Below are 8,365 nucleotides of genomic sequence, written 5' to 3'. Positions count from 1 at the left end.
CTACATCAGCTGGGCCTTTTGCCCATAAGTGATCTGGTACATTTCTCAATCTGACATCAAAGTCACGTAGAACATAATGACCCTTGAAATCCCGTAGAAAGAGTCTGACTCCCTCCGGGGAACAGCAAATTATAGCTCCTAGAGCCTTCAGTGTTTTAATTCCTAACAGATTTTCGGGACACGATTTCGTAAGTAACAAGTCTGTAACTCGAGATAATGGACCCACAGCTAGTGGTACTGGTTCTGATACTTCATTTACAATAGGCTGTCCTGAAAAACCAAGGGAAACATTCTGTGAGCCTGAGAGGGGTGCCCCTGGAACTTCATTATGACTTATAGTAGTGCGACTTGCCCCTGTGTCAATTAAAAACTTTCTGTCTTTTCCTAATACGTGACTATGTACATAAGGACCTTCTTGATCTACAGGAATTTCAATAAGAGGCAAATCACTTTCCCTCCCTAGGCTGTTTCATGTATAACGCTGATAATCTGGATATGCCGACTGGGCATACTGGTACATCTGTTGTGATACTTGTCGTGTTGCGGCAGCGGGCTGTGTCTGAGCATGCTGTGGCTGCGGTACTGCTACTGTCTGTACTGTATGGGACTGATCATGCATAGGCTGTGTATTCTGCATTGGCTGTTCGTTCAGTGAGGTCTGTTGTTGACCCTGTTCATGTCTAGGCGGACGCGGTCTTTCTTTAGTTTTACCTGTCTCGATGTTATGTTTCAGAACTGGACATTCATGTACGTAGTGACCTGGCTGTTTGCAATAATTACATGTCCCTTTAACGGGAGCGGCAGAATGATTTGTCTGGGCCCCACCTTTTCTATGACCCTCGGCTGGAATTGTCTGAGCCACTAACATTTTCATTTTCGTGTCTTTCATACGTTTCTGTTCCTGCTCTTGTTCTTCCCTAATTCTATTCTGGTGATATTGTAACATTTGTAACATCTGTGATGGCGTATTTGCCTGCCAAGTACTTTCAACCTTGTACACTCTATTTTTAACTAGTGGTAGGGCGTTCTCTACTAATTTTGTTACAAAAAGGTGTGGATATGACTCGCTACTTGTTTTTAGACCACTATTGATAATGAAACATTTCTCGAATCTTGAATAAAAGTCACTAGTATCTTCATCTTGTTTCTGTTTGCAGGACGAGATTGCGTCCCAATCTTCCTTTCTAGTTGTCAATAATCTTGGCAGAACCTGTACTATTAAACCTGGTAATGCTTTAGTCTTGTCCCCAAGGCCTACCCCTGGGACTCGTTTGCTTTCTTCGTCTTCTATCTCCGCCCATGCTATCTTTGACTCTCCCACTTCCCAATCCTTCTCCTTTAATTTCTCGTAAATGCCCGTGGGCAACAGTACTTTTAGCATTTTCATAATATCATCATACGTGTAATCTCCCATCAGTAACATGTCTTTAAGCTCTCTGTGAAAACCCGCAGGATCTTTATCATGGCACGGAACTAATTTCTTCATTTCTAACAGTTCTAACTTAGTCAGTGGTGTGTGAACATACACACGTTTCAGACGTTGGTCCGCACCCATAACTGGATGTACTTCTCGTAAGGGATTCTGACTTTCAATGCCACTACCGCATTGCATGTGGTACATTTTTCTTTCTGGAGGTGGGGCGGGAACATATTCAGGGCTTAGGAAAGTGTTATACTTACGTCGTTGTTCTAGAATTATTTGTATTAATTTGGTACTAAAACCTCTCCATCTATCCATAATTAGTGCTTCTAATGTTTCGTGTAAGGGACCTGGATCAGAATGATGGTTTCTGAACTTGATGAGGAGGTGCTGAATCATGTATACACCTGCTATTTTCTGCTCTTCCGGGGAAAGGTTCAAGAATGTCTGCACTAACGTGTCATCATTATATATGTCTGCGTTTTCGGCCCACAACACGGCGGACCGGGCTAGTTCCTGTTCATCCATAGAATTGAGTATATGATACCCTACTCGATCTCGAAGCCTTTTATCAGTTTCCTGGAACTGATGTTCTGAAGAATTCGGATTTGTTAAAGCGGAGAAAAGAACTCTCTTGCCCTCCGGACGGACACCTTTCCTAAGGTAGTTTCCCCTACCTACATACGCTATCATATCTGTAGATTTTTCTGATGTTTCATCTTCATCTTCCTCCTCAGAGGAAGTTTTATCATTTTCTTCCTGATGTGCAGTTAATACTGCCTTTCTAATTTTCTGGGACATAGTGGCTATACATGATAGCTTGTCATGTTTCGCGTCTGCTATATTTTGGCCCCACTTGTTTAATGCGTCTAACTCACTCTGATCTGTCCCGGGCCTGTCTCGTTCTCTTATCACACAATTTATGAAGAATCTTAAAATCTGTTTTTGAACGTCAACTTTCTGTTTATACATGGCAGCTTTAACACTGTCGGGGTCTTTCCCCGTCTGTATGAATTTGTATAGTCTGTCGAGAGCTTCCTGCATTCCTACATAGCATAACAAGCTATCGGTGGCAGATCTTAAGCGTAGTGATGCTAAGACCATCAGATCGTCTGTTCCGGGTACTGGATCATATCTGCAGAATGACATCCTATCTTTGAATGCGTCTAGCCGGGCTGAATAGGGAGACTGGGAAGGATTCTGTGTGTCCTTTAAATGTAATCTGTGTGTCGGTGGCGGGGTCTGTAGACCCGCTGTCGCACCTCCTGGGGCGGATGCTTGGGCATTATCTCTCCGCGGAGTCTGTATCTGGACTTGAGTCTGTCTTTTAGTAAGATCGGGTAGTGCTGGTTTCGGTAGATCCGTCTTGAGTGGAGGAAGTGGCGGAGGTGGCGGAACAGGGGAGGTCTGTCGCGGTACCGGCGGAACATTATCTGGGGGCGCAGTGCCACCCCCATCCCTGTCAGTAGGCAGGGCACGAACAGGCAGATTGGTGTAAGCTGGCGCTACATCCTCTAGATACGAATTCAGGAATATGTCTTTAGTAGTCTTGTGCATTACTTTAGCTGGAACTAATGGTATCGGTAAGTTTTTCGGTATCTCTGATTCAGTTTCGGATGGGCCATCTGCTGCGAGGTACATACCGTTTACAAGATTATTTCGGGCACGGTCTATTTGTTCTGTTTTTACTCGGATCCCTTCAGTAACTAATTCGTTTTCTCGCTCTTTATCTGATTCCTTAAGTCTGTCTTCTCTACGGAGTGCTTTGTCAGCACGCTTACGTGATTCCTTACGCCAAAATTCTATGGCGTCCTTCTGAGATTGCCTAGCTTTCTTTTTCCATAATGCTTCTTCTACCCTCATGATGCACTCGGCATCCCACGTTCCGGTAACAGGCCATCTGTGTCTCTCATCTAGGTGCTTGGTGTAATCGGCCCATAAATCTAGATATAATATGGCATCTATGCCGTGCTTCTGATACATAAAATTGCCTGGAGTGTCCCTAGGGGGGATGGGAATTTCTTCCTCTAGTAACCCTTTCCTAGTTCCTATCTGTTTTAACTTGCTGAGGAACGGCATCTTGTTTGCTTATTACTTGAACGCTAGTCTTTATTCCTTGATACGAGTTGCTAGTTGATACAAGAAATACAATGATACACAAAAAAACAGTCACATTCATACCACGACATTAATCACATAAAAACATGAAAACATTGGAGACATAGCTAACTACCCCCTACACTGAATGTACCGCTCAACGGTACGGATACACTGGTGTAACAGTGCAAAAATTCGGAATACTTTATATACTGCTAAACAGTACAGATACACTGCCAAAAAACAGTGCAGACCGGACTTGCGTACCCAAACCCGTCTAGATACGACCCAGCAATGGTACTCACCGGGAAGCACGGAAACAGAAGGCCTCGGAAAACTCGACTGGACTCGACTCGGAACTTCGGAAAACTTCGGAAAACTTCGGAAAACTTCGGAAAACTTCGGAAAACTTCGGAAAACTGGTGGGCCTCTTCACACCTCGGACCTTGCTTCTTTCGGCTGGGCTCTGGTCGGGATCCTCCGCACTCCTCACCGCCTCGTCTGGGCACTGATCGCAGTCTTCGTCACCTCCGTGTGTCAGAGGGGGATGCAGGAAATCCTGCCAGTACACGTGTAGTCCGTCTAACTGATGGCAGGGGACACGGATTGCAACGCACCTTCCGGCGCGTGAGGTGGGGGAGGGGTCCCTGTTCGGGCGCCAAAATGATGTAAATAATTAATTTACTCTCTTAATTTCTATGCAGGTAAGTACTTAATCAATAATAACTCAATCAGAAGGAAAGAAAACAGAGTCCGTGGTGTTAGAGTTTCTAAGGGTTTTATTCCTCATAAAGGAATCAGGATATCATGTTCTGACCACCACAGGGGTGTCAGAAGGGATAGATGAGCGCGCTCTCGTTTATTGACATTACATAGCTTATATACTTGATTTACATCATAAGTTTCAATGTGAGAGGCGTAACAGCTGAGAGAAGACAAGATAACAGTATACACGTGGTACCAATACATCATCAAGAGGCGTAAACTAGGCGTGAACTAGAGGTGTATGCTAGAAACGTCACTGACAGGTGACGCAAGTGGGTGGCACCAAGGGGTGGTGCTAACAGAATGTTGCAATGTCAGCAGAAATCGGAAGCTTGGATGCGCACGCAGCTGCATGACGTGTGATTGACGGGGTGCAGGGGTCTTGACATTTACACTGACAGGAAAGAGACAGAAGTCTGGCATGTCAGATCAACTTGTACTTCTATCATATCTGATATCTGATGTTTAGGAACTATACTATCTGGGCGGAAAGGTCTCTAGGGTAGAGGCTATTCTATGCTAACTGGGGATGCGTGTATAAGCGCCTGAATGTCTACATGTGAAGCGTGGGGGCACGGGGCCTTCCATGGAAGCATGGCAACGGAGGCTATGAATTACTTGTATTAAGACAGATCGGCCTTTTGGCTCTGCAGCTGGAGAGGATGTTTACAGGATCTAGTAGGCAGGAATGTATTCTCGGGGAGCGGAACAGATAACTCGAAGGTTATAGTCAGTCTTGGCAGAAAGCAGGCTTGAGCTGAGCGCGAGGGGTCGCGCTGAATATAGGACATAGTTCATGAGTACAGAGGTAGCCTGGGCAGAGCCAGGAGCCACAAAAGAGGTTCAGATGGCAGGAATTCAGGGCCTACTCTGGCTAGAGCAGGAAAAAGCAAAAAGTGTACTACAAAAAGACGTTGGCGTAGCATACTTAGGAACGGACTATATAATCCATTCATGGTGCGTCTGAAAGAGGACAAGTTGACGGTGGACGCAAATGTATTTGCGTCTTCATAACTGGCACAGGAGGGAAGTTACATGCACTTTAAGCTGGTACATGGAGTCGGTGGGGTACGCGCTAGGGAACACAACATGGCCAAAATTTAATTTTCCTCAAGGAGATGGGCTGTGGACTTCCCCCTTCGGCCGTCACTTACCCAGCTGGACTTTGGGCAGACTCTCCTTCATCTCTCCATCCAAGCTATCTCCATCCTTTTTCCCTCATATACCTTCACCCCACCCCCTTACCCATCTAAGCTCCATTTATTTCATCTTCCGCCGCTTTTGAAATGTTTTCTTGTAACTGATGTAACTTGTAATTGATGTAATTCTATAATATTGTGGATCCTTATGTAAAGCTCTCTGATACCTCCGGGTCTAGCCAGCGCTATATAAAACTCAAATAAATAAATTAAAAAAAAGAAATTCATGGGTGGGTGTTTCTTTATTGTTGAACAAAAAGTATGGAACCTTGTTTTGTGAAATTAAAAAAACATAGGGACATCGGTCCCCGAGATCCTGCCAACTTCAACATGCAGATATCCTTTCAGGTAAGTTGAAGGGTGGCCAGCAGGGTCGCATTCAGAAGCAGAGCCCTGATGATACAGACCCCTGAGGCTTCAGAGTAATGGCACAGAAGAAAAAGGAAAGGAGCGAGATCCATGGATAACATTAAAGACACGGCCCATAGGAGGGGTGCCATCTGGGGGCCAATGAGATGGACAGACATAGCTCTTTCTCAGAGAAATGTGGCAACATATGGGGGTTGTTTTCTTATGAAAGGGCCAGCACTACCATTAAAGTACCATGAGCAGTGGCGCTGGGACCAAGAGTGTGAGGGGGAAACTGCACCCCATTTTTGTCTGTCTTACTGGCAAAAAGTGGAGAGGAGGTCCATTTTCTTGCTAGTATTAGGGCCCAGCTCATCCTTGTTGTACAGGCAATGGGACCTCAGCACCAGGGAAGGGGGAGCGAGATGTTGGGTTTTGTTCTCTTTTTTTATTACACAAAGGGGCAGACAGCGTACTCCACAGCCGCAGCCGGTCCATTGAGGCTGAGGGTCAGCCAATGAGGGAAGGCAGCAGTCCCCCAAGCCTCCTGGAACCCCCAAAGCAGAGCTGGCTGCAGGTAAGAGTTTTTTCTTTTGAATTAATGTTTGGTGTGTGTATGCATGTGTGTATGAATGTTTGGTAAAGAGTGTTGTGAATGAATGTGTTTGTGTGTGTGTGTGCGTGCGTGTGAATGAATGTGAGTGTTGTGTATGCGTGGGTTTGTGTTACTATCCTTGTGGGGACTTGGGTGTGATAACACACTCACGCTGTGGGGACTTGAGTGCACTGTGGGGACTTGAACCCAAGTCCCCACAAGGCAATGTCTTCTAAATGATAAAAAATGGCTTAAGTAACATCTGTGTCAATTTTTACAACTTTTAAAAAAACTGCCTTGTGGGGACCTGTGTTACATCAAGTGTGTTTATATTTGTGCTCAGCTCTGCCCCCGTAGACCGGTGATGGTATTGCAGTCTTAAACACACTTTGCATTTTAAACACACTTGCTCACCAGCATCTCATGCTAGCAGCACAAGGGACAGACGTTTCAAAGGGAAAGCTGCACAGTCCTGTAATTATTCAAATATTTTCATGAAAATTAACCTTTCTATTTATTAAAATTATTTTTTTATTTGCATGAAGCTATTTTAATTTAGACTTTTTGAGTCTGAAAATAGTTTGTGGTATTATAAATAAAGCTAAAAGCAATTAGGTTAAATTTCTAAGCCCAAAATACTTCACAATTGCCTTTTGATCTGAAGCTGCAATTAAATAATGATAGTGCATTGCACTGCAATAGGATATAAACTGATGTCATCGTTTTTTGCCCATAACCTTGCGGCATCAATGCCTATTGTTGCATTTCAATGCTTGTATCAGGAATTCAGAGTTTTTATGTTGCTTTGCCTTTGTTCACATACTAATATGCACTATGGAATATGTTCTTTTAGATAATGGCTGGAGGTGTGTGAGTGAATAGTTATATTGCGCTATGGGCTACGTTCTTGCATACAGTGAACAGAAGCAATGTCATGCCCGCAGCATGGGGAAGAATATATATTAACAGACAAGGGATGTCTTATAAAATTAGTGACTTATTAAAAGATATATTCGGATATCACAATAATATTTATTTTAAGTGATTTAAAGAGCAGAGCAATATGCAGAGAATAGAGCAAGCACCAGAAATTTGTGACAAGGGAAAGTGTGGGATGCGCGAATTACCATTTTGCCAAGTTGTTTGATACCTTTGCAGTAGGTCAGTGCACCCGACCATCTTTTTTAGGACTACAGAGTTCAGCAGAATTTTTGAATTTCTGCCTTTACAAGTATTATGTTAGAATTGTGACAATTATGGAATTCTTTTGTAGGAACTGATTTGATTACATGATGTTGATTGGCAGAGTATGCCACATGTATGTTGAGCCAGACTTAAAAAATGCACTGCTTTGTCATGAGGACATATTCATACAAAGACACCAAGCCATAGTCATAGCCACACTTTGCACTTAAATACACTTTGCTCAACAGAAACACATATTAGCAGCATAAAAACAGACTTTTCAAAGTAAAAGCTGCATAGCACTATGTTTATCAAAGTATTTTTCATTCAAATTAACCTTTTCTCTATTTATAAAAATAAACCTTTACTGACATGAAGCTTTTGAATTTTGACATTTTGGGTCTATATGTTGTTGGTGGTTTGATAACATTGCTAAAAGCAATTGTGGTCAGTTTTGAAACCAAGAATACTTCACTGTTGACATTGCATCCTTATTTGCAAATAAAAAATGAAGGTGCAATAGAATGCTATACAAATAAACTGATTTGATTGTTTTTGGCAAGAAAAATTAGAGGCTTCAATGCCTATTGTTACATTTTAATGCTAGTACTTACCAGCAAAACAAAGTCTTTCTATTGCTTTGCCTTTGTTTAAATATTAAGAAGCAATGTGGAATACATGTTTTATGATGGCTAGATGAGTGAGAAACTAGCGGTATTTTGCGGTAATGGCTACATTCTCACAGGTAGCGAACTG

The sequence above is a fragment of the Lissotriton vulgaris genome, chromosome 9 (genome assembly GCF_964263255.1).
Source record: "Lissotriton vulgaris chromosome 9, aLisVul1.2, whole genome shotgun sequence".
NCBI classification, from domain to species: domain Eukaryota; kingdom Metazoa; phylum Chordata; class Amphibia; order Caudata; family Salamandridae; genus Lissotriton; species Lissotriton vulgaris.
This window is presented reverse-complemented; position numbering follows the sequence as displayed.